Here is a 23,369-nt window from a genome sequence, read left to right on the forward strand (position 1 = left end):
TGACTTCTCAACCATCCTCTGCCAACACTTTTTTCCACTTTTCCTCTCTAGCCTGGTCTTCACCAGTCCATCTCATCAACCATCAACAATTCCTTGCCATGTCTTCACCTCCCATGCCTGTTCTGCAAAATTCTGATTGTGCATAAATTAAACTCTTTTCCTGGGCTGTTGAAGGCAAATGCCATAGGTGTGTCTCTTCATGAATTCATGCTTTTTGATGCCTATGAGGCCTGGGGTACCACCTGTTCTGAGCCCCCCTGACTGTCCCTTTCATCCACACTTGCTCATTCTTTATCATGGTCATTTCAAATCTTCATTCCTCTTCCCCAAACTTCTTCTTCCTGTCCTCTTAACAGATGACCTCGCTTCCTACTTTGAAGCAAAAATAGAAGCCATCAGACAAGAATTCCCTCAACTGCTTGGCACAACACCTACCAATTAACCTGATTTGTGCTCTTTTCCACCTTTTCCTTTGTCAGTGGCTGACCCTCAACCTGTGCTCTGAATCCCGAAGTTTTCTCCCTTCATGAAGATGCTGCTCCATTGATTATCCATTCACAAGAAGGAAGAGTCCATAAATCTTTGTCCTTGCTGTGTCCCCTGTGCCTGAAACACCACCAGGCACATAACAGGTGTCTGAGAAATATTTGTTGAATGATTTCTCTCTTCTCTGCCTTCAACCTCTGTCTCTCTATTGATTCATTGCACCAGTGTTTAAACCTGCTTAACGCTTCTTCTTCAATTAAAAACAAAAACAAACCACAACAAACAAATATTGACCTGGTGCACCTCTTTCCCTGGCTACAGCTCTTGTCTCCCTCACTGAGCACACACTCGACCAATGTGCCTGAGCCCCTGTCTGGCTCCATCTCCTTCCCCTCACCCCTCTATTCCCACTGCCTGGATTCACCCTCCCAAGAAAATTGCTGCTCCCTTGATCACCTCATTTGCATGCTTCTCATGGCCCAGAGCACCTGATCTCTGGCAGTGGTTGGCTTTGCTGCCCTCTCCTTTCTTTGGAAACACTCGGTCTCCCCATATCCGTGACCATGCTCCAGTCTGCCCTCCCTGGCCTTTGCGTTGTCTGAACCAATTCATACTCCAGCCAGCCAGTTCTCTCATGCAGATCAGGTCCTGGAACTTCCCTTGAGCCTCTGTTCTTGCTCCTCTGTCCCCTAGATGACATCCGTGTTCCTTCCAGGGGGTTGTCAGACTCAGCCTTCTCTACCTCTCCCCGTGCCTTCTGGAGCCCCACCCGCAGCAGGCGGGAGCTAATCTGTTAGAGGTCTCCGGCCCTCCATGCTGGCCCTCCTGGTTATCTGACCCTCTAGCACTTCCCCCAGCCACGTGCTTGGTTTAGGGACCACGGCCTTAACTTTTTTTTTTTTAAAAGATTTTATTTATTTATTTGACAGATAGAGATCACAAGTAGGCAAAGAGGCAGGTGGGGGGTGGGAGGAAGCAGGCTCCCTGCTGAGCAGAGAGCATTATGCAGGGCTCCATCCCAGGACCCCAAGATCATGACCATGAGCCGAAGGCAGAGGCTTAACCCACTGAGCCACCCAAACACCCCTATGGCCTTAACTCTGCCCTCAGTGTTCCAGACCTTCTGCCGTCCAGGCCAGGACTTAAACTTGGCCCATGTTTATATTCCCAATCTTGTGCTGGCTCTTCGTAATAGCCTTCATTTTTGAAGGTTATTTTACAGTATGCAATGTACAGCCACACCCATTTTCTCATCTAATGCTCTCAACAGCTCTGAAAGGTGGGCATGTTCCCTGTTACGTCCATTCCCCAGACAGAGCCAGGGGTCAGGGAGTCGTAGTGCCTTGGGTCTAGAACTCGCACCAAGGTGTCCTGATGCCTCACCATGGCTGGGGGCTTGTTCTCTGTCTCCTTTCCACCCTCCTCACATCCCAGTCCTGACCTTACAGGGCGGCACCTTGGTCTCCCAGCCCAGCCAAGGGCGCTGGCCTTCCACCCCAGGACGGCCTCTCCTCCGGGAACCCCAGCCAGGATGGGCCTGGTCGTGGGAACCGAGAGGGACCCTCTTGTTCCCGAGGCTGAGATGTTTTCCCTTCCTTGACTCCACTTCCCCAGTGAGCAGTGGATCATCTGCCGACAGGACTAAAAATAAGTGACGAGGAAGGACTGAGATGAATGGGGCAGGAGTCTGCGGGGAGCCGGCACAGAGGCGGGAGTGGGCAGGAAGTCTTTAGGCTGAAGGAAGACCTGTCAGAGAAGAAAAACCACTGCCGAGTGGGGCCTCCTGTGTTCCTGCGACACACAGATCGTCTCAGCTTCCAGCAGCCTGCAGGCCGAGCTGATTCCTTCTGTCCCTGATTAATAAAGCCCGTGTCACTGGCCAGCACGTTGCCAGCACGGTGGCGTGGGCTCCGTCCAACCTGCCATCTGCTTTGAACCGGTTTTCAGCTGCCCCTTTGACAGCAGTTTGTAGGAGTCTTGTCACTAGGGGTCCCCTGATCCAGCCACACATCTGGGCTGTTTCCAAAGGGGCCGGAGAGCCATGAACCCGAGGACGGTCTGCGAGAGCACAAGGTCGGACAAGGTCAGAGTATTGTGGGGTTTACAAAGGAAGGAGCAGTCAGGGCTGCCTCTTCTGACCCAGTGGGGTTCTCTGCCAGCAAGGGGGAGGAAGCTTCTCCCAGTGTGGGCTCCTCTCTGCTGGGCAAGCTCATCCAAGACACTAAACCTCTCTGGGCCTTTGTTGGGTCATTTGCACGAAGACTGAGATGTCCACATGCTACTCCCCAGAACCTGTGAGTACTGCTTCATAGGATAAAAGAAGCCGGAGGGGCGAATTTAAGAATTAAATCAGAGTATCCTAGTATGATCCAGGTAACCCAATGTAATCGCAGAGTTTCTTATAAGAGGGAGGCAGGGGACAGAGAGGAAAAAGTGATGGGACAACAGACACAGGTATCAGAGTAATGTGATCTCATTAGGGGGAGGAAGAGAACACAAGCCAAAGGTCACAGGTGGCCACTAGAAGCTGAAAAAGGCAAGGAGTCCCACTGAGCTCCTCTCAGAGCTTCCAGAAAGAACCAGCCCTACCAGCAACTTGATGCTGGTCCAGCACATCTGAGGTCCGACTTCTGACCTCTAGAGCTGGAAGAGCATGAGTTAGTGTTGCTTCACCACTATTTCTCATAATGTGTCATGGCAGCCAGAGGGAACCGATACAGTGGGACTCCCCATTTGTCAGCAAAAAGAGCAAGATTATATGACGTCATCCAAGGTAAGGAGACCATTCTGTCCTCAAGCCACACTCTGGCTTTAGTAATATCTCCCTGGGAGATATTGCTTTGGGCCAAGGTGATGATCTCCCCCTGAAATGCACTCCCCTTAACAGCAGCACGGGTCATAGAAATATCACCCAAGCCCCAGAGGTAATTAAAAATTTTCTACCTGCTTCACTAAAGTGACGAAAAGCTGGTGACATTTATTTAAATAATATATATTTTTCAACCCAATATAGGCAAATATCATCTTTTCAACCTGAACCCATATAAAACATTTTTTTTTTTTTTTTTTGGTACCAGGTCTTTGGAATCGAGGGTGTATTTTACATTTGAAATACTCCTCCGTGTGAACCAGCCACACGGGGCTCGGATTCGAGCTTGGGTCCAATTCAGACAATTCTAAAAGGTTACGAATGCCAACCCCTAAGAGCGGGGCAGTTCTTCAAACTCTCTAACTGACCCCGGGTGGACAATGGGCCTTGGGAAAGTGATCACCATGACAGGCTTTCATAGAATGTACTGGGGACACTATTAGGAATAGTCACCGACGGTCAAGCCAGTAGCTGGGGAGAAGCAGGGCTAGAATCCAAGGACGCCGCCTTCCTGGCCAGGGAAGGGGACAGTGAGGCCAGGCTGAATAGTTAAGCTCCAAGTGTGTACGCTGTTCTGTAACTTGCTTTTATCTACTCATGCATGCAGTTAGTATGCCCTGTACCCTTCAATATTCCTTAAGTACCTAAACTTAAATGATATTACAATGACCAGATAGTTACACAATGCTTTATTTAGGTCATTTCCTCTTTCTTTAGAACCAGCAAGGGACGTGAGCCCCCACCGGTCCCCAAACCTCTGTGCAGCAGGGGCCAGTCGGCTCTGGACGCCCTTCCCTTGCTGCTTCTCAAGGGTCCTCATTGTCAAGGGGTTTGCTTCAAGCATCCTCTGGGAGACAGACTAGGAACAACAGAATTCAGGAACTTGGGGGCTATTTTGGAGCTTAAATATTCAACATGAAATACATTGCTCCCGAGTGGGCATCCCATCCTAAGGGAACCTACTAGCTCGCAGTTGCTGATGAATGGCAGTGGTGAGCTGCCCCAAGCCTTCCAAGGTCATGCTCCTGTCTGCTCTGCGGCATCCAGGCCTGCCTCCCCATCCTTGCTCCTTCCCTGCCCCTGACTCTGTGCAGTACCTGTATCTCCTGCTTTCCCTGTCAGCTCCGAGCTCCTCTTGCCCTTCCAAGCGGGCTCCAGCTCCGCTAATGGCTCTTTTCTTATAGGGTTGTTGTAAGCAGTAAATGAGAACGTGTACATTAAGTGCTGGCTACCACACCTGGCACACAGAAATTTCTCTGTGGAGCTTAACTATCAGTTAGAAGGCTAGGTATCAATTCACAAAGTAGGAAGCAGAGCTGATATTGGAAACTGGGAGCAACTTGGTCACTAATCGCCCACCCCGTTTGTCTCTCGATATGCCATCCTGCCTCCCTGTAACACCTCCATTCCAGAGAGACTGGCACACTGTTACCTCCACACCCTTCCACAGGCCATCACCTAGTCTTGGGAAACCTGTTTTTTTTCTGCACACACAAACACTTTGCAAAGTACAATGTGCATAACCTTCATTATTGGCCTTATCATCAGGACCACATCTGCCAGATTTTGTAAACATTTCTTTTTGAAGGCTAGATATGTATTTATTTTTCATGCATTTTTCTTTTCAAGCCCTAACATGTGTTTATTTTTGTACTTGTGTTCTTTTGCTACATTTGGTGAATGTGTTTGATTTTTATTTTTAATTGTGGTAAAATATACATAACAGAAAATTTATCATCTCAACCATTTAAAAATGTACAATAAAAGATTCTCCTGTAAAGAATTCTCCAACAATCCCACCACATCCCTAAAATTCATACCCAAGCCCACCCAAAGTGCTGCCCCCCATCCTTCCCTTGTGAAAATATCTGGGTACCCCAGTCTACTTCAGAGTGAATGGGGTGTCTCTCCATCCCTAGATGGGACCTTGGCACACCAGGCCTTTCACATGGGTTCCTTCTCAGATCTGACACCGAGCCCACTGTGAGGATTTCACTTCCAACTGGTCTGGGGACTCCTCCCTCTGGTCTGACCCAGATGCCTGGGTCATAACCTCAACTCCTGCTAATGAGATGATACCATTGGCCACCGTGTCCTCTGCCTTCTGGCCTCTCCAGTGAAAAGATCACATACTGTTCCGATGGTCCAGAGGTCCAGAGCTGGGATGCTGTGAAGATACCATGGCTGGCCCCAACTGACTCTTGGGCAAGGCTATCTGTTGGGAATGGCCTAGTCCAGTGCCTGACCCAGTGAGCTAACTACTGATGGCTTTTTCTGAGCCAGTCCTTGTGGAGGGAGGGTCCTATGATCTCATTTAATGCTTGCCACACCCTGCAGGCTGAGTATTACTATTCCCATGATACAAACATGGAAACAAAGGTGCAAAGAAGTGAAAGGACATGCCCAAAGGTACATAGCTGATCAGTACTCTCTGACTCCAAAACCAGTACTTAAAACCAGAAAGAAAGGGCTCCTGCTTTGCCCTTTCAGCCTGCCCACCCCCATCACATCCTAGAACATTTATTGAAGCCTGTGACCTTATGCCTGTGGTTTTTATCCCCAGCTTCTAACAGAGTCAGCTCTTGGGCCCTGGACACTGGGATGGCCTCCAGTACCCACTGCTCCATCTCTGAGACATCAGATCCCAATCCCAATCCTCAGCTGAATTGGACAAAGTCTCAGATTTGACTCCACCTATAGACAAAAATGGGGTCCCAGGTTGAGGGCAGAGCACTGTGAAGCCAGCCTTCCTGGGTATTCACTGACTCACCAAGCATTCATTGAGAAACCCCAGGATGGCACCATGTTTGAGAAATGGGGATTTAAGTCCCTCCATGCCTAGTCCTTTGGAGGATCTCTGTGAGTCCAGAGTATTCAAGTGACCAGAGAGTCCTGCCTTCCCCAACAAACAAGAGAGAAAACCCACTCTAATTCCATTTTCCTAACTCAACTACCCATTCTAGGTTTGCATATTTCCTTCTAGACCATTCACACTCATATTTTATATAGTAATGATAATGAATATATACAACTTTGTTTTGTGTTTGTCGTTTAAAACAACCCTCGGGCCAAACCTGGCCCACTACCCATTTTTATAAATAAAGTTTTATTGGTCACAGTCACTCCCATTCCTTTACATACTATGGGTGGCTTCTTTCACACTATGGGAGGGTTGGTAGTTGCAACAAAGACTGTAAGGTCTGCAAAACAAAAATATTACCATCTGGCCCTTTCCAGAAGAAAAGAAAAAAAAAACCTGCCAACCTTTGATTTAGAGCCTTATAAAACTGTTCTCATATTATTGGACAGTCTTTGCCAGTTGTAATAATTAATGGCTACATGACACTTCACTGGGTGGCCTGTGATTTTTAACTCAGCAATTCCCAAGTGGTCAGATAAACCTGTTGTTCTGGGTCTTCTGCAAAGAAGATCTTTGTGCCGGCTGATTTCCTTAGGCAAAATTCCCACACGGTTTCCTAAGTTAAATCATCTGGCATTACCGCCAGGGGTGGCTGGAATTCTGTCCCTGTTTTGCTTCTTTGTTTTGGCCCTGTTTTAGGACCGTCCTGACCCTTGACCAAGAGACCACCCCAACTGGATCCAGAATCTCTTACTGAATTTCCATTCGGAGGGACCCACCTGCTTAGTTCATGAGGACCTGTTCTTCAGCACTTGCCCTGACCAGGTGGCCACCCCCTTACTCTTCCTCCTCCATATCTCTTAGCCCTACCCACCAACTCCCCTCTACGCAACAGCGGCCCTTGTCATTTCTTCCAACTCATTCCTCTCATCTCCTATTTGCAAATCCCACACCCTCAGAGGCACAAGCATCTGGACCAGATCTCTTGGTGAAGCACAAAGAGGAGCACAGGCCAGAAGACCCACACTGATCACGGGCAAAGGACCATCCGTCATTGGATTCCTCCCCTCGGGCCCAACACGATGCTGGGCACCCAGGCCCGAGAGCTGCTTGTCAAGACAATTTACGAATCTCTGCCTTCAGCCTCGGTGTTGTCTCTGCCTGCAATTCATCTCACCGTTCTCTGTATCCTCCGGCTTCTCGGAAACTTTCCACATACTGGCTTCTGATTTACTGCATGCATAGACTATTTCTATGGGAGAGCGGCTAATAAAAAAGGAAGAACTCTAAAAATGGATTTTTGCTGAACACTACTTGCCAATGAGTTTCTTTAATTGCAGCATTAGGAACATATACAATTACTTTCATTGAGCTGATCTGACATAGTAATTTGGACCCTAGAGGAAGCCGAGTCACTCCAAGAGGCCGGGTCCTAAGGGGTTTGGAGCCACTGGCCAACAGATGTCCACCTCCCCCAGGGACTGACAGGCCAGCTCCTCTCTTGGCATCCTGGCCTGGATCTAGTGTCCCCGTGTGATGCTTCGCTCCCCTGAGAGCACCTCTGCTTATGATCATACTACTTTGCTTAATACAGAAGGGAGGCAGAGATACGAGCCCATTTTAGTTCATTCATTCATTTTGAATGTTTTCCTTATGAGGGAGCTTGAATCTTGTCCCCTATACGTTTGTCCTATTTGCCCTATATTTGCCCTCCGGAAAGAGCTGAGCGAGTCTGATCTTTTTTGTAGCAGATTTTTGGATTTTTAAGGATTAAAATCCTGTCTCCCGATAACCTTCTCCTACCAGCATACATATCTCTAGTTTCTTTAACTACTTTTCATTTGTCCTTGGTTCCAGGTCCGTTGCCAACACAGGGCCTGGCTAGGCGTTGCAGTACCAATAGTGTAATGACAACGCAGCCTGCACGTATGGAGGCGGCATCAGGCAGTGGGTCTGAAGTGCCTTACACCCTGTAGCGTGTTTAATCTTCACGCTGACCCCAGGAGGCAAGTGCCATTATTGGTCCTGTTTGCAGAGACTGAGCTGAGCTACGAATCAAATCCCGGGGGCTGTGTCCCGGCACTGCTGCTTTTCAGTCTGGGCACGTTCACTCGGTGAATTACGTTCATTTGGTTCATCTCTAAAATGGGGATGGTGAGCTCATGTCCTAGAGGTGGTGAGTGTTCTAGGAGAAGTATGCACACGGCATGGACAAGGTCAGCGCGAGGTTTTCCTGGGTCCTTTCTTGTAGAGGACGGCCCCTCCGTCCGTCAGTAACCGTCCCATGTAGAAACTCAGAAAATCAGACGCTGCATCTCCTCTTGCCCAAATCATGCTCCTTTTGTGAAGTGAACACACCTCTCCTCTCTGTGTCTCATTCCAGCTCTTGGCCGTTACTGAAGGTCCATGCTACCCTGAGTGAGGATTCTGTGGAGGGGGGCCTGGGACTTGGACTTGCTTCTGACATTGGTGCTAGGGAGGTGGGGTTCCCGGGGTCCCCCAAGCCCATCTGCATTGTCTATAATCCATTTTACAAGTGTGACAGTGAACAGCCCCCAAACCCTTTGCCACAACTACTAGCCCTTTCAGGAGAGGCTGGTTGGTTTGTGGGTGGTGGGAAGACCACCTGGATAACTGTCCCATGCACTCCTCTCTCCTACGTGTGGTCTGGCTCCTGCGGCAGCCCCTCCCTCTGAGCAGCGGTTTCCAACCCCAGGCCGCTGAATTCTCTCCAGTGCCTCGACTTTTTTTTTTTTTAAATGTCAGAGCCAGTTTTCCAAATGAGCAGTTCTAGAAATACAAAACAAGTTGCTAATTTAGTAGCTACGGACTTCTTCAAACAAACACTTCTGAGACTTAAGCACAGAGGGGAACATTTGGACAAACACGTGCAGTCCCAGGGCCCAGTGTGGGGCGGGGACACCTGCTGGGCTGGGCCACGCCATGGCTGGACTTCACCTTCCCCTTGGATCCGAACTGGGCTAGATGTTCCCAAAGGGTGCCACAACCTCCTTTAGACTTCTTGTCCTTCTTGCCATATATCTACAGTATGGTTCGCTGACACATTTTATTTTAAACATCTTATTTGGAGGTAATTACAGATGCACAGGTGGTTGTCAGGAATAACGCCGAGAGACCCCACATGCCCCTCCAGGTACCCTCCCAGGGTGTCTTACTGTCTTGCACAACCACAGTGTAGTGTCCCAGCCATGGCATTTGATCCCTGACACTTTTTGACCCTCAGCAGCCTCCATATCATCTCTTCTCTCCCCTACCCTCCTTTTCCTTTCTTTCTTTCATGTTCCCTTGCCCGCTTTGGTCTTTCTGCTTTCTCTTACCAGCTCCCTTCTTCTTGCATTGTCTCCTCTCTTTTAGGGTCCTTGACTGAAATTTTGCCAGAAGTATGCTCCCATTCTAGCTCTGTCCCAGGGAGGGCCTGGGTGCACGCTCAACTTGCATGGGTGCATGGAGGCACCCTCCCTTGCTGGGGGATGTCATCTTTCCTCCTGGAGAGCTTTCGCCCACCTGGGGCAGGGCTTTAGCTGGGGCAGTGATTCCAGGCCATCCATATTCAGAACCCACTACACTCAAGGAGCACCAGAGTCCCCAGCATGGGGTTTACTCATCTGATTAGCACCAATAGCATTGACCCAAATGGCCCCTCCATGACCCACTGACTGTCTACTGTAGAAGGGACTATAATCAAGACTCATGAGCGTATAGGCAGAACCATTCTTACAGGTTAACTGATTCAATTTTTCCACGGATGACCTCCCCACTCATAGGTCTTATAGTTTGGTCAGCAGAAACTCTGAAAGGAAAGGCCTATATGGGTCCCAGGGTGAGGTGGTGGGGATCTGGGGCCAGGAGCTAGCATTCTCACTCCTTGGGCAGGACTCCTGTCACCCAGCAGACAGCCAGCTGTTTTTCCCCAGCCAGTACAGAGAGTGAGCTCCAGCCTTCTGAGACCTGAGAAATGCCAACACCAGCCTTCGGAGCACGTGCTCTGTTTGGGGGTCCGTAGGAAGGCCTTGGTGCTTTCTTATGCTCAGTTTCCCTTGGATCCCTGGAGACAGAGTGACATCCTGCCTGGGGCTACTAATTGTGGACTCCTCCTCTGTCGTGAACGTGAATGGTGCTGAGCTAAGAGCTTAGCATTTGGCTCAGTGTTTGCTCAGATCCTAAAATCCTGGGACATTTTCAGGCTATGCCGTTTTCTATGAGTCATTTTATCTCCGAACCTCATTTTCCTTCTCTGCAAAAGGAGGCCGGCAGGACCTTCGTCACATGAACATGGCGATGTATCAACGCAATAAGGGGTGTTGGGTTCGGCTCCTTGTTGTCACAGGCAATTCACAGAGAAGAGCAGCTGACATCATTCAGAAAGTCTTTGGGGTCTGAGAAGCGGCATTCGGTGCCACACACACCGTTCTGGCATTGGGAAAGCCCTTGGGTCAGACCTGCCAGACCGAACCCAGGTCAGAGCAATGGGAGAGGGACTCATGGCCTAACTGGGATGGACTCTCTGAAGAACTCAGACCTACGAAAATATAATGGACCCGGAAGTCCATACTGCCCACTTCAGAGCGCTCTGAACACAGTTTTCTCATGACTAAATTTTCTCCTCCAGCTCATTATGAATTCACCTTAGCTCTGCAGCTTAGCTATGGAGACAGAAACCGGTTGATGGCCCGGGTCTAGGCGGTCACCCTGATCACTCACAGAAAAATCCCCGACGGGTGCAGCGGCCTCTGACCTGCTGTGCTCCTGAGCCTATCCGCACTCTTGTCTTCTCAGGAGTTTTGAGCCAAGCAGCTCCCATGCCTGCCTGTGCATCAGAGCCACCTGCAAAGAAGGACGGAGTTACAGGCTCCTGGAGCGTGAGGCTGTGGTCTCCAGATGGGGCAGGGTTAAGGGGAGGCAAGCAGAGTGTCCAGGGCACAAAATTTAAGGAAGTCCCTGCTCTCAGGGGCGTACAAGTGCGGGCACTGCACCTTCCCCTTGGTCCAGTCCCTGGCGTGAGATATCGGCTTTGAAAGCCTTGCCATGGATCGTGGTGGGCACCCAGGGGGACCCCAGACTGTCTCCTCCTGTGACCCCTGATCTGAGCAGCTTAGACTGTATGCATCTTTGGTCCTGGTTCTGTGTACAGAAGCTTCCCTGCTTCTCCCAGTACCCTGGCCATCTCCGTCAATATTCTCATTTCCTGGGAAAAGAAAAGGGAAAAAAATAACCCAAATCTGGAGGCTTTTCCTCTTTGACATTATTTTTCTCAGTCACGAAATCCTGTTAAATCCTTTATGGCAGGTGGAAGTATGGCTTTGTGGGAGCTCACATGGCCCTTGTGTCCCTGTTTCCCGTTGTCTTTAGAAAACCCAGGGTGGGGGTGAGGGAGGAAGTGCTCTACCCTCTTATTCTTTTCACTGAATGTGTTCAGAGCATTTCCTGGGTGCCAGGATCTCTGCTTGGCCTTGGGGCTGGTGGGGACACGAACCGGGTCCCCGTGCTCACAGAACTGACAGTCAGGGGGCTGTGTCGCTGAGCACACTCCTGAAAACCACGGTGAGTGCTGGGACAGCCATGCACAGGGAACCAGGGAAGGGAGGAGGAGGGTCAGGTGAAGCGGACCATCGCAGGGATCAGAGAGCAAAGCCATTCCTGGGACACTGGGACTGGGCAGGAGGCTAAAGATGAACTCACAGGACTGGAAGGAAGGAAAGACCATTCCCAGTGCAAAGAACAGTAGGTACAGAGGCCCTAAGTGGGGAGGAAAGGAACTGAATATGGTTCATTGAGGGCAGAGAAGGGGCAAGAGTTAGACTATAAATGGAACCACACTGGTAGAACAGACTAGAATATGGGATCCTCATGGTCTTAACTAAAACACTCATCAAGCCTCAGAGAACTTGGGGCTGGTGGCTCTCTATCCCTAGAAAGATAGAAAGCTAGGGGCATAGTCTGGGAAGGAGAACACGATGCCTTGGACCCAAGTGCTGTACACAGCTGTGAATTTGGAAGGATGGAAAAGGTCTGCTTGGAGCCAGTTTCTCCAAGATGCTTCTCCCCCACTGCTCTCAAGACCGCGGTGGCTGCACATTCCTTCTGGTCGCATAATACCGTAGTCAGAGCTCCTCTTCTGCTGCCTCCATCTCCCTCAGTCACCTGGACTCCCAGAGGATGGGGACAATGTCATATTTGTAACTCTGACCCCTAGTGCCTGGAGTGGAGCAGTGCTCGGTCCACAGCTCACGCGTACCTGGCATGGGATAGGTCAGAGACTTGACATGACTAATAATCCCCAACTGCCACCTGAAAATTCAAGTGTTCGCCCTCATAAGAAGCTTCTGGGTTGGGAAAGGTTTACTTGCAAATCAAGATACAGTTACTGTGGACTGTTTTAATGTCGTGTTTCCTGGTAGACTCAAAGCTTCCTGGGAGCCAGACCATGTCGGCTTGTTCAGCGTGTGTCCCACACCCAGCACCGTGCCTGGCCCACTGTAGATGTTGAATAAGTACTCAGTGAACGAATGAATGCACTTCCCCCAACCTTCCCTAAAATGCTCTCTTGCTCTGGGGTAAACCCTCCTGGTTCTGGGTCAGGAATCCAGGAAGACCCTTTTCCCCACAGATCCCCGGATGGGTACGTGGAGGCTCAGAAGGAGATCTCCAATCAGCGGCCCTCTTTGTCTTATTCCATGTAGGGGTCATCTTGGGACATATAAATAACAAGCAATTTTCTTGATGCAACTTGTTTTTCTCATTTTTACAAGAATAGGAGGCCAGAGGAAGGGCCTGAGGGGAAGCCTGATAGACCTCTAAGGATCAGCCTGGAAAATTAATCAGGGAGAACAATGCCAGTTCAGGACTGCCCTGAAATAATAGAAATATCACTGAGAATCCTGATTCTTAACCAAAATACACTCTGTTCCCCTTCATCTGAGAAGTCTGTCCCCAGACTGGGGGGGGGGGGAGAGCAAAGAGAAGGGAGGCAGGATGGAGCCATAGCACAAGGCTTATATTTTATAAACTGCATTCCACATAGCCTCAACACAGCCCTGCAGAGATCTTTAACTCTCTTTTGCAGATCAGGGAAAGGAGGCACAGAGAGGTTAAGTCACTTGCTCAAGGTCACCCAGCTGGCTATAAAAAAGGTTATAGGCACCCTTTTCCCCTTGGGAGCCTCCACAAGCTCTGAACAAAAGGATCTGATACACAATCCTACTGGAATAAGGGAGTGATCACAGTGGGTTGGTTATTGCCAAAAAGAGTTCCTTAGAGGAGGCCAGGCTCAGAAAGCAATTCTTATCCAGTGAGCAACATAATACTAAGGGAGATAAAGAATGATGAGTGCTTATGTCTTTCAGTCTACAAAGTGCTTCCAGGAATTTAGGGTGTTGAAAGAATCATCCCATCCTTCAGACGCGAAAACTGAGGCACAGAGACCTAAGTAATGTACTCACCGTGATTTAACTAGTGTCTCACATTGAGGGCTTGGACCCTGCACTTTTGGCCCTAAAATCAGGGTAGGCTCCCCTTGATTGAGCTCATGTAATCTGTGGTCCCTGCCTTCTGGGGTGGGAGTGCTCCCTGGGAAACCGTCGGACAATAATGCAGAGCTGGTTGTGATCCTGAGACAATGTGAGCTTTGCAGCGATGTTGTCCCCACAGAACTAAGCATCAGAACGGTTCAGAACAGGACAGGGAGAAATGCAATGTGCAGGGTGTGGCTGCCATGGGAGAGGCAGTGAGGAGTGAGGAAATTGGGGGGGGGTGTCCTTGGGTGAATGATATATTAATGCCCAGAGATGCGTGACTTTTCATGAGATAGTGAAGCCTGCTCAGAGGCACTGCCCTGGGAGGAGGAAGCGCAGGGAAGCCGGGACTGAGCAAGTGTTTGTGCAAAAAGAGGCAGATCCAGGGAAGGAGAAGGGAGGCCCAGGCTTGTCTGAATGGGACCTTTCCTCTGGCACTGGCACAATTGGGCAGGATTTAGAGGATGTGCAGAGAGTTAGTAAGTTAGGGAAGTGCGGCCCAGGCATTCCTGGTGGAAGATGCATGATGAGTAAAGTACATGGTTTTGCTGGTTCCTGGCTTATAGAATTGCCTGGAAGACTAGGAGTGAGGGTGAGGAAGGAAAGGCAGGTGTACTTCTTAGGCCTTTTTGCCTGCAAGTGCTGGAAAACCACGTCCAAAAAGCGTGGTGGGCATGTGTGGTGTGCCTCTCCAGCATCCACCCCCCTTTCTGCAGTCATAGCCCAGTTTGTTTGTGGGAGGAGAAGGTTAGAGGTGCCCACCCTTCTCTACACTCACTCCCTGTGGTCTGGGTGGAGTAACTCCAGGTTCTGGATCTGGGCCCATGTCAGTTGGTTAAATGTAGTCCCCTCATGTTATGGGTTGAACCCATCTGCTGAAGTCCTAGCCCCCAGGACCTCAGAATGTAACCTCACTAGGAAATAGGGCTGGTGCAGATGTAACTAGTTAAGATGAGGGCATATTGGAGGAGGGCAGTCTCCCAATCCAATACAGCTGGTGTCCTTATTGTGCAGAGAGAGCCCTGCATGGGGGTTCCATGTAAACACTATGGCAGAGACTGGGGTGATGTGTCCACAAGCCAAGGAAGAGGCACAGAACAGGCTCTTCCTCTCAGCCCTCAGAAGCACCCGCCATCTTGATTTGGGGCTTCCAGCTTCCAGACCATGAGGCAGAACATTTCTGTTGTTTCCAGCACAGTCTGGGCTACTTTGTTACCACAGTCCAGGGACATAAACACACCTGGTAACACTGGTTCTATACAGGGCACAAGACCCAAGTGGGTGTAACCAGAATGACATTTAACTTTTGCTGGCGCCACCTACACACATTTCGTCACTTTCTGTTGGACGGCACATGAGGTTGGAGCAGCTGCTGCCCTTCTTAGCCCCCGAAGGTTCAAACTTCATATGAGGGGAAACCATGGAGAGGCAGCTTTGCTGAGAGACTGGGTGAAGGATGGGTCAGAAGCCAAGCCCTGGTGAGGTCTTTGTGGCCTTAGACCTAGCTATGTCTGAGGCTGTCCCTCCTTCTTGACTATTGAATTACATGAGCCAACAAATTCACTTTGGGCTTAAGCCAGTTGAGTCAAGTTTCCTTCAACTTGTGGCAGAAAGAGCTTTGACTTATACAGTTTAATTTTAAAAAGGAAAGGAAAGGAAAGGAAAAGAAAGGAAAGGAGCTTCCTGGAATGAGGCTGAGGTTGCCTGCAAATAAATGGAAGGAAGAGCTAGAAGAATGGCAGCTCCAGAAATCTTGGGAGCTGTGTTGAGGATATCCTTGCTGTATTTCTCTTATCCTTTTTCTGGGGCTTCCTCTTGTGACAGCAACATGGCAGCACAGAGACATCATGCAGAAAAGATGAGACATGACTAACATGGTGCCTACCAACCCTGGGATCACTTCCTTACAGTCCCCAGCGAGAATCTAGACAGTTCAAAAATGCCAGGGAAGCGTCTTGTTTGGTCCACTCCAGATCACTGCAAAGGCCTGCAGCATGGTTCCTCCTTAGCTATAAAACTTGGGACTTGGCTTAAAACCTCCTTTAGGGTCCATTCTAGGTCTCACATGCTGTGATTCCTCTTGTGGGAAATAACAGTTCTATGGGTTGTTAAAAAACGTTCCGATGGAAGAGTTCTGTGGCCAACTTCTGGAAGACTTGGATGAATGAGTTAGGGAGGTTTCTGCAGGACTTCTCAGAGCCTTTAACATGTTGATGTAGGATAAGAAATCCAGGCAGTAAGGTGTTATACTTATGAAACCTATCTGATGAGAAAACACCGTAATCTCAGAGCATCTAAAAGACCAGTTTTCCTTATGACATAATTTGAGAAATACGATATCCCGTAACAGTAAAGGCTGTGTTTTCTTCATTTTTGTTTCATCATCTGGGTCTAGAGTAGTATATTGCATACACAAGGCATTCAGAGGAATTCCAGAAGCTCAGTGCTGGAACAGGCCCCTCAATATTCCATGTGCTAAAGGGATGTGTTTGAGAGCTGCTCCCACGATTCTCCCTAATGTTCCCACATCTGCCCTGATTAGCCGTTTCAGGGTCCGTGTGGTGCCTCAGAGCCCCGGGGGGACCTGGCTGAGCCTGGGCCTCTGATGCCCGGGGGGCTACTGCAAGGTTACCTGATCTGCATGGATGGCTGGCAGAACCTGAAAACCCGGTGGAGGTCCCTTAACCTCACAGTCCTGGGGAGCTTGTCGGCTATGAGCTCTTTTCAATCCTTGGGGATTCCGAATGCTGTTAATGGCCACGTGATGCCAACTAAACAGAAATGACTTTCTACATTTGAAAAGCATCCCAGGCAGCCTCAGAGCCAACCCTTGTGTCTTGTGGTGCTCAGGTCTTGTCAGCTGCGTCGTCCTCAAGCTCTAGCATTTCTCTTGCCCTTGGCACCAGCATGCAGATGTGCCAGGAAATACAGATGAGGAGACTGGAAGGTGCCGACACCAGAGGGGACTCTGATGACCAGTTTGCTCAATGCCCACCTTGCCTTTATTTATTTATTTTAACAGATGAAGACAGCGCGGTTCGGAGAAGGAAAGTAACCCGCCAGCTACACAGCAAATAGACGTCAGTGTCCAGACTTATCAGTGTCGGCATCCAGGAAGGAGTTAAAGGAATGTTTCCTAAAATGCATTTCTAGAGAACATTGGTCTTAGGGGATGGTCAGATGGGTATCGAGAACACAGATATTGTATTCAGCATTATTTGTTTAGAGAGTACACTGACATTCCGTAGTAAAGAACCCTGTTGAACGTTTATTTAACCCAGTGTTTTCCAAATTTGTCTGACCAAGGAACCTCACTTCCCCTTTCCGTAAAAGGCCATAGGAAAGAATTAGTTCATCAGATCTTCTGTTTTGAGGCTGGTCTTGGGGTTTGTCTCTGTCCTGAAGGCACTGGGTAGGGTGGTGCGATGGTGAGGCCGGGAGTGGACAGTGGGTCGGAGGCTTCAAGGGCCAGCGATGAGAACATCAACACTGGGGAAGACCGGGGGGGAGTATCTCTTGGTTTCCCTGTTTGCTGGCTGAGTGGAGAAAGTGAGGCCAGAGCAGGAGACCTTAGGGAGGAGGCTGACGCCAAAGACTAATACCCAGTGCTGGTTGGGGGAAGGGATTTTCAGTCCAGGGGGTTCTAGGTTATTGTCAAGATCTAGGGTGGGAGGGCAGGGGCACCCAGAAGGCATTGGCAAGATGGAGCTGTGAATCCAACGGTCAGCGTGGAGACATCATGTGGACATGGATACTCTATAAAAAGAGTGTGATAGAATAGAGAAATAGGACCTATTACCTGAGAAATGGTGACGTGGCAAGAATAAAGTAGAATGTCATCCTAGAAGGTAATGGGGACATTAGGCAGGTGTTTCTTCTCTGTCCTGAGTTCCAGGGCCCTGGAGGACATGTATCCCAGGCGCCATGGAGATCTGGGGAGGTATGTGGCCATTAGGTGCCCAACTTCTCCATGGACCTCTTGCATAAGTCTGGGTGTGCTGCGTAGAGAACCAAAGGCCCAGGAGACCTGTCTGCTAGCTTGCAGCAAAGGCGGTTTTCAATCTCCAGACAAAGGGCAAGGACAGTTTGCCAGTCCTTCAGCACTTCCAGGAGAATGGCAGATTCTAGCCCACAGTTTCCTGAACACTCAGTGTCCGTGGCTGGAGTGGACCAGAATCCAGGCTCATGGAATGTTGGGAACCCCAATGACCCAAGTTACAATTCCAGCCATACCATGAAACCACCCCGTGCCCCCTTGGGCATCAAATCCATTGAATCTGGGTCCCACTGTTGATGCTTTTACAAGCTGGCCTCCATGAAGTCTTTATTTCCTTCTATGACTTTTTAATTCTCTGGCCACACAAGTAGAGTTCCTGTGGGTTGGCCTGTCTGCCTGTGTTCTTGGTTCCACACATCATTCTTCCTCGTTTCTGTGTAGATTTAAGGGGAGTCTCTCAACCTAGAACTGTAAAAATGGGAAATTGCCGTTCTGTCTTGGACTTACTTTATAACTCAGGGGAGGCACATTTAAGAAATACAGCTTTCCGGAGGAAGCAAAGCCATAATACCGTGTGAGTCAGCCAGACCGGAAGCCTCCCTGGGCATTGCTGTCTCCGTGGGCAACCTCACCGGGTAATTGAGAGGGTCAATCAGATATGTGAGTCACGTATTGAGCACACACGCTGAAGTGTCTAGTGCATACGGGAGAAACTGGTGATAATGGTGACGGTAAAGTTGCCAGATTTTTGCGGTTAAGAGTTGTGATGAGAAAGCAAATAGCGTCACTGGAGGCAAATGTTCCCCTCCTCTCTTGAATACTTGGGGCTGCTGGTGTTGGAAATCAAAGTAGCGATACCCCCAAGGGAGCTGGGGAAAGTTTGGATTCTGCACATCTCTGGTGGGTCCCATCTCATTCTGTAGGCAGCAGTGAGGGCTGGAGCAAGGTTTCTCCTAGGAGCCAGTGTTCTGCAAGAAAATCGGCAGAGACACTGACTCACTTTGCTCCAGTAATAAAGCCAACCCTGTTGATAAAAGACCTCTGGGTCCAGTCTTCTTTTGATCTCTTGGGTTCTGTGGCTGGCCCCCAGAACCTATATAGCCTGCCTTTAAAAAAAAATATTTTTAAAGATTTTATTTATTTATTTGACAGAGACACCACAGGTAGGCAGAGAGTCAGGCAGAGAGAGAGGGAAGCAGGCTCCCCACTGAGCAGAGAGCCCGACGCAGGGCTCGATCCCAGGATGCAGAGATCATGACCTGAGCCGAAAGCAGAGGCTTAACCCACTGAGCCACCCAGGTGCCCCTGCCTTTTTAAATGTTTAAATTAAAACCCCTTGGAGGTCAATGAGTGGTTGGGGTTGAAAGGAAAGCAGCAGCAGACAGTTTGGAAAGGGCCCTGGACTGACCCCGGTTCTAATCCTAGTTCTGCTGCGAAGAAGCGAGCTCAGGAACCTTGAGGAAGCCAGAGTTTCATCATGTGTAAAACAGAGGTCAGCCTTAAGGACACAACTAGCTCCACATTCCAGGCCCATATGAGAGATGAGGAGAGAAACTATACAATACACATCACATTGGCCCTCCCTCCCAGCTCAGGGAGCTTGAGACAAGAGGGCTGCCCATCAGACACACCAGCAGCAGCCTCCATCCCCTGGTCCCATCAGGAGAGCAGGGAAGGGGGCATTTAAGGAGATGCAGGTGGAGCTAGGGGGTAGCTATTTGTGCTTCCCAAGGGGCAGACCCTCAGCCTCAGAAAAATCCCCTAAGAATGGGGCAACTGGGGAAAGGGAAAGCAACAATGATGGTAGTTAGCATTGGCTGAGCACCAGGTTCTGACAGCCATCTTTTCCTTCCCCCTCTCTTTCCATTTCCAGAATTTGTTTCCAGATATTCACCACTTCATGTCTACTGTAGAGCGGTTCCCAGAGTGGAATACTGTATTCGAGTCGGGTTCTAAGCGGTCCTGACTGTCAGATGCTGCCTTTCTTAACTTGGACACTCTACTGTTATTGATTTAGTGTCACACTGTGGCTGCACATGTTTTATGCAGCTGCTACCTTGCACTCTTGTGACTGCTTCGCTCCTGGTCAGCTAAACAGCCCCTCCCCTGGAGGTTTCCTTTATCATGACAGAGGATCAGCTCTTCCCATCCTGTCCTTGTGATTGATTCCTGGGCTCAATATTGTAGAACCCGTCATTCATCTCTGCTAAACTTCATCTTGTTGGTTCGGGTCCACTGTTGCATTGTTAAGAGAGTTTGAAACTACCATATTAGCCTCCTTTCCCAGCTTTTTGTGCTGGTGTTGGAGGCAAAGGGTGGAGTTGGCTGGGTCAGAGCTTGGAAGGCTGGTTGCTGCAGCAAGGACCGGCTCTGCTTGGTGGAGGAGGTAGGGAAAGGTGAGGTTCAGGAAGCAGGCCTGGCTCTGGGTTGGGATAGGACGTGGAGAGGAGTTCAATTGAAGACATCTTACTGTGTGTGAGTAAACTTGGGTTTGGTGATTGCTTGGAAGGTGGTTCAATATGGCGGGTGGAGCCCATAAGCTGTAGTCCTAGGAAGGTGGAATTCTAGAGGTTGAAGCCACTAAGAGTGAGACCCAGTCAGAAACTGGGAGACAAGAGGCAAGAGTCCAGGTCTCTAGAGGAGAAGGAATGCTGCCAGGGACTAGACACGGTATTAACCTAGACTGTTCTCCCTCCTTCCTCTTACATCCAATAGGCCACCAAGACCTATTGATTCTACCACCCAACTCTCTGCGGTGGGTCTTCTTCCTACACCTCTGCTTCTTCAACAGTTTAAACATCTCCATTTGCCATTGCTAGCTGATCTCCTTGCACCCTCCCCGTGATGCCTTAGGATCTTTCAGGCCTGTAAGTCTGGCCATATCTTTTCCTAGGTAAACCCGTCAATGGTCCCCTCATTGTCATCAGTGCAAAGTACAAATTCCTTATCACGTTACAAAGATCCTCTGTGATCTGGCTTTTGCTGCTTCCTCAGATTCAGCTCAAGCCCCATCCATCCCAAAGGATGGTTGGACATCAAATCTTGCTAGCCCTCCAGACTTAGTGCATCCAGATCCCTCTGGCTGGGTGGCTCACTAACCTTTCTTTCCCTCATCTGTGAACTCTTTCAACCTGGTGTATACTTCTCATGGAACCCCTCTTGGAGCCAAAGCTCCAAAGCCCGGGCTACCCCAGCAGCAGAGGTAGCAGCTCTCGGGGCTCATGACATTTTATTAGACAGTTTGTCAACTTCCCTCACTAGACCATATGCTCCTTGAAAAAGGGATTGAATTTTGTCTATCTCTGTGTATAATATATGACCAATAGGCTTCTGATGAAATGGAAATGAATATTAAGCTTTCCAGCAATGTACTTATTTGGGGGGTTAGGACAGGGTTCCAGAATATTGGGGTCTAGGAGTATAAGACAGTGCTGAGACAAAGAACAAAGATGTGTGTGTGTGTGTGTGTGTGTGTGTGTGTGTGTGTGATGAAGAGTATCATGTTTCGGAGCCAACAAACCAGGGGTTACTGTGTTTGCTACTTTATAGCTGTGCTTCTTTGGATGAGCTCCTTGATTTCTCTGAGACTCAGTTTTCTTTTATGTAACATGAGGAGAGTGTTGGCCAGCTCTGAGCTAATAGACGTTCAAGAACACCTCACCCAGCCAGTGCCTGGTATGCTGCAGTTATCAATAAATAGCATGCACTTGCTTATCTTGGTTGCTGTGCTGAGCAAATGTAAGTCAACACACCAGCTGGACAGGACATCATCTTCCCTGTGGGAGTCCAGCTGTCATCAAATAGCCCTTCAGTAAATTAGAGCAAAGGAGGGGACAGAACCTAAATAGCCAGGCCCATTAAAGGCTCATCCTGAAGTCCTCACTGGGACAGATAGTTAAGCAGCTTAGAACACTTGGACAGGCCACTCAGGACCCACTCCCCCTCTACAATGCTGTCTCCATACCGACTCTTTATTTTTGTTCTGCCGAGAATGCTTATGTCCATCTCCAGAATTGGCTGTCTTTACAACATGGCCCCCTGCCAGGCAAGTGAGGCCTTCTAAGATTTCAGTTTATCTTTCATTAGCTGCTTTTGAAATGTATGCCTTCCTCCAAGGACCCTGTGCTGAACCAGAGCCCGGGCCCCAGCTCATCCTATCGGCAACACCCCAACAGACCATCACTCTGATGGTCTCTATCCGGGGGAGGTGACTGATCTCATCTCATTGGCTGAAGTTTTCTGATTTCCTACCCAGATTCTGAAGTTCACTCTCTTTGAAGAATGAACATCCTCTTATGCTCATTTTTTTTTTCATTTTTTATTACGTTTGTGTAATGAACAGATCAGCACACTTTTTCTGTAAAAGGCCAGATAGTAAATATTTCAGACTTTAAGATGCCTGTGGTCTGTCACAGAGTCTTTGTTATTTTGTTTTGCAACCCTTTAAAAGTGTCTTTTAAAAAATCAACCCATCCTGGGGCGCCTGGGTGGCTCAGTGAGTTAAAGCCTCTGCCTTCAGCTCAGGTCATGATCTCAGGGTCCTGGGATCGAGCCCCGCATCGGGCTCTCTGCTCGGCTGGAGCCTGCTTCTTCCCTCTCTCTCTCTGCCTGCCTCTCTGCCTACTTGTGATCTCTCTCTATCAAATAAATAAATAAAATATTTAAAAACAAATCAACCCATCCCTAGCTTCAGGTTATACAGAAACAGGCCATGGTCTGAATATGGCCCCAAAGTAGAGGGCCATAGATTGCTGACCCCTGCCTCATACCATTCACTAAATAAATGCTTTCATAAATGTATTTCACCGTCCCTCTTACCTTTTGCTCCCTCCCTCCCTCCTTTTCCAATTCCCATCTCTTCCCTTCCTGTCATTCTCTCCCTCCTTCCTCTCTCCTCCCTCCATGTTCCTCTCCCCATCCCTCCCATGCTTCCTCCCTTCTTCCTCCCACACAACATTTACAAAGCATTCACTAGGCTTTGAGGGCCATACTGTGGCCCAGAGACAGAAAGATGAGTAGAATAAGACCCCTTTTCTCAAGGAGTTTTCACTATTTGAGCGGATCAAGCTTGTCATGGTAGCCGGCCGAGTGTGCCAGCATGAATGGCAACCAGGATGCTTTGACCACATGCGGTAGAACGGTGGTAGGAGGGTCAGCAGGATGACGGTTATCTCAGGCCATTCCATGCAGCCCGTGGAGCTGAAAGACACAGGAAGAGGGCCAGCCTGGACGGTGGGTGGATCCCGGAGAGATGGGATTAGGAACAGGACCTCAAAGCAAGAGTCTGCCTGGCAGTGCTTTCTAAGCAGGAGAAACGTTCAAGCAAAGAGGCAAAGGCAGGGGCGCCTGGGTGGCTCAGTGGGTTAAGCCGCTGCCTTCGGCTCAGGTTATGATCTCAGGGTCCTCGGATCGAGCCCTGCATCGGGCTCTCTGCTCAGCAGGGAGCCTGCTTCCCTCTCTCTCTCTCTGCCTGCCTCTCCATCTACTTGTGATTTCTCTCTGTCAAATAAATACATAAAAAAATCTTAAAAAAAAAAAAGAGGCAAAGGCAAGAAAGTAAGTGACTTGTTTGCAGAGAAGAATTCATAGGAAGTCAGGTAGGATCCAGAACATTCTTGGAGTTGG

The 23,369-nt window shown here is 49.2% G+C and overlaps 1 protein-coding gene across 1 annotated transcript in view; it reads right to left on the minus strand.

Annotated features, from left to right (window-relative positions):
- ASIC2 (acid sensing ion channel subunit 2) overlaps positions 1–23,369 on the minus strand; it is a 969,864-nt gene that overhangs the window by 423,190 nt on the left and 523,305 nt on the right. The window lies entirely within an intron of this gene.

This window comes from Neovison vison, chromosome 5 (assembly GCF_020171115.1).
Source record: "Neovison vison isolate M4711 chromosome 5, ASM_NN_V1, whole genome shotgun sequence".
Taxonomy (NCBI): domain Eukaryota; kingdom Metazoa; phylum Chordata; class Mammalia; order Carnivora; family Mustelidae; genus Neogale; species Neogale vison.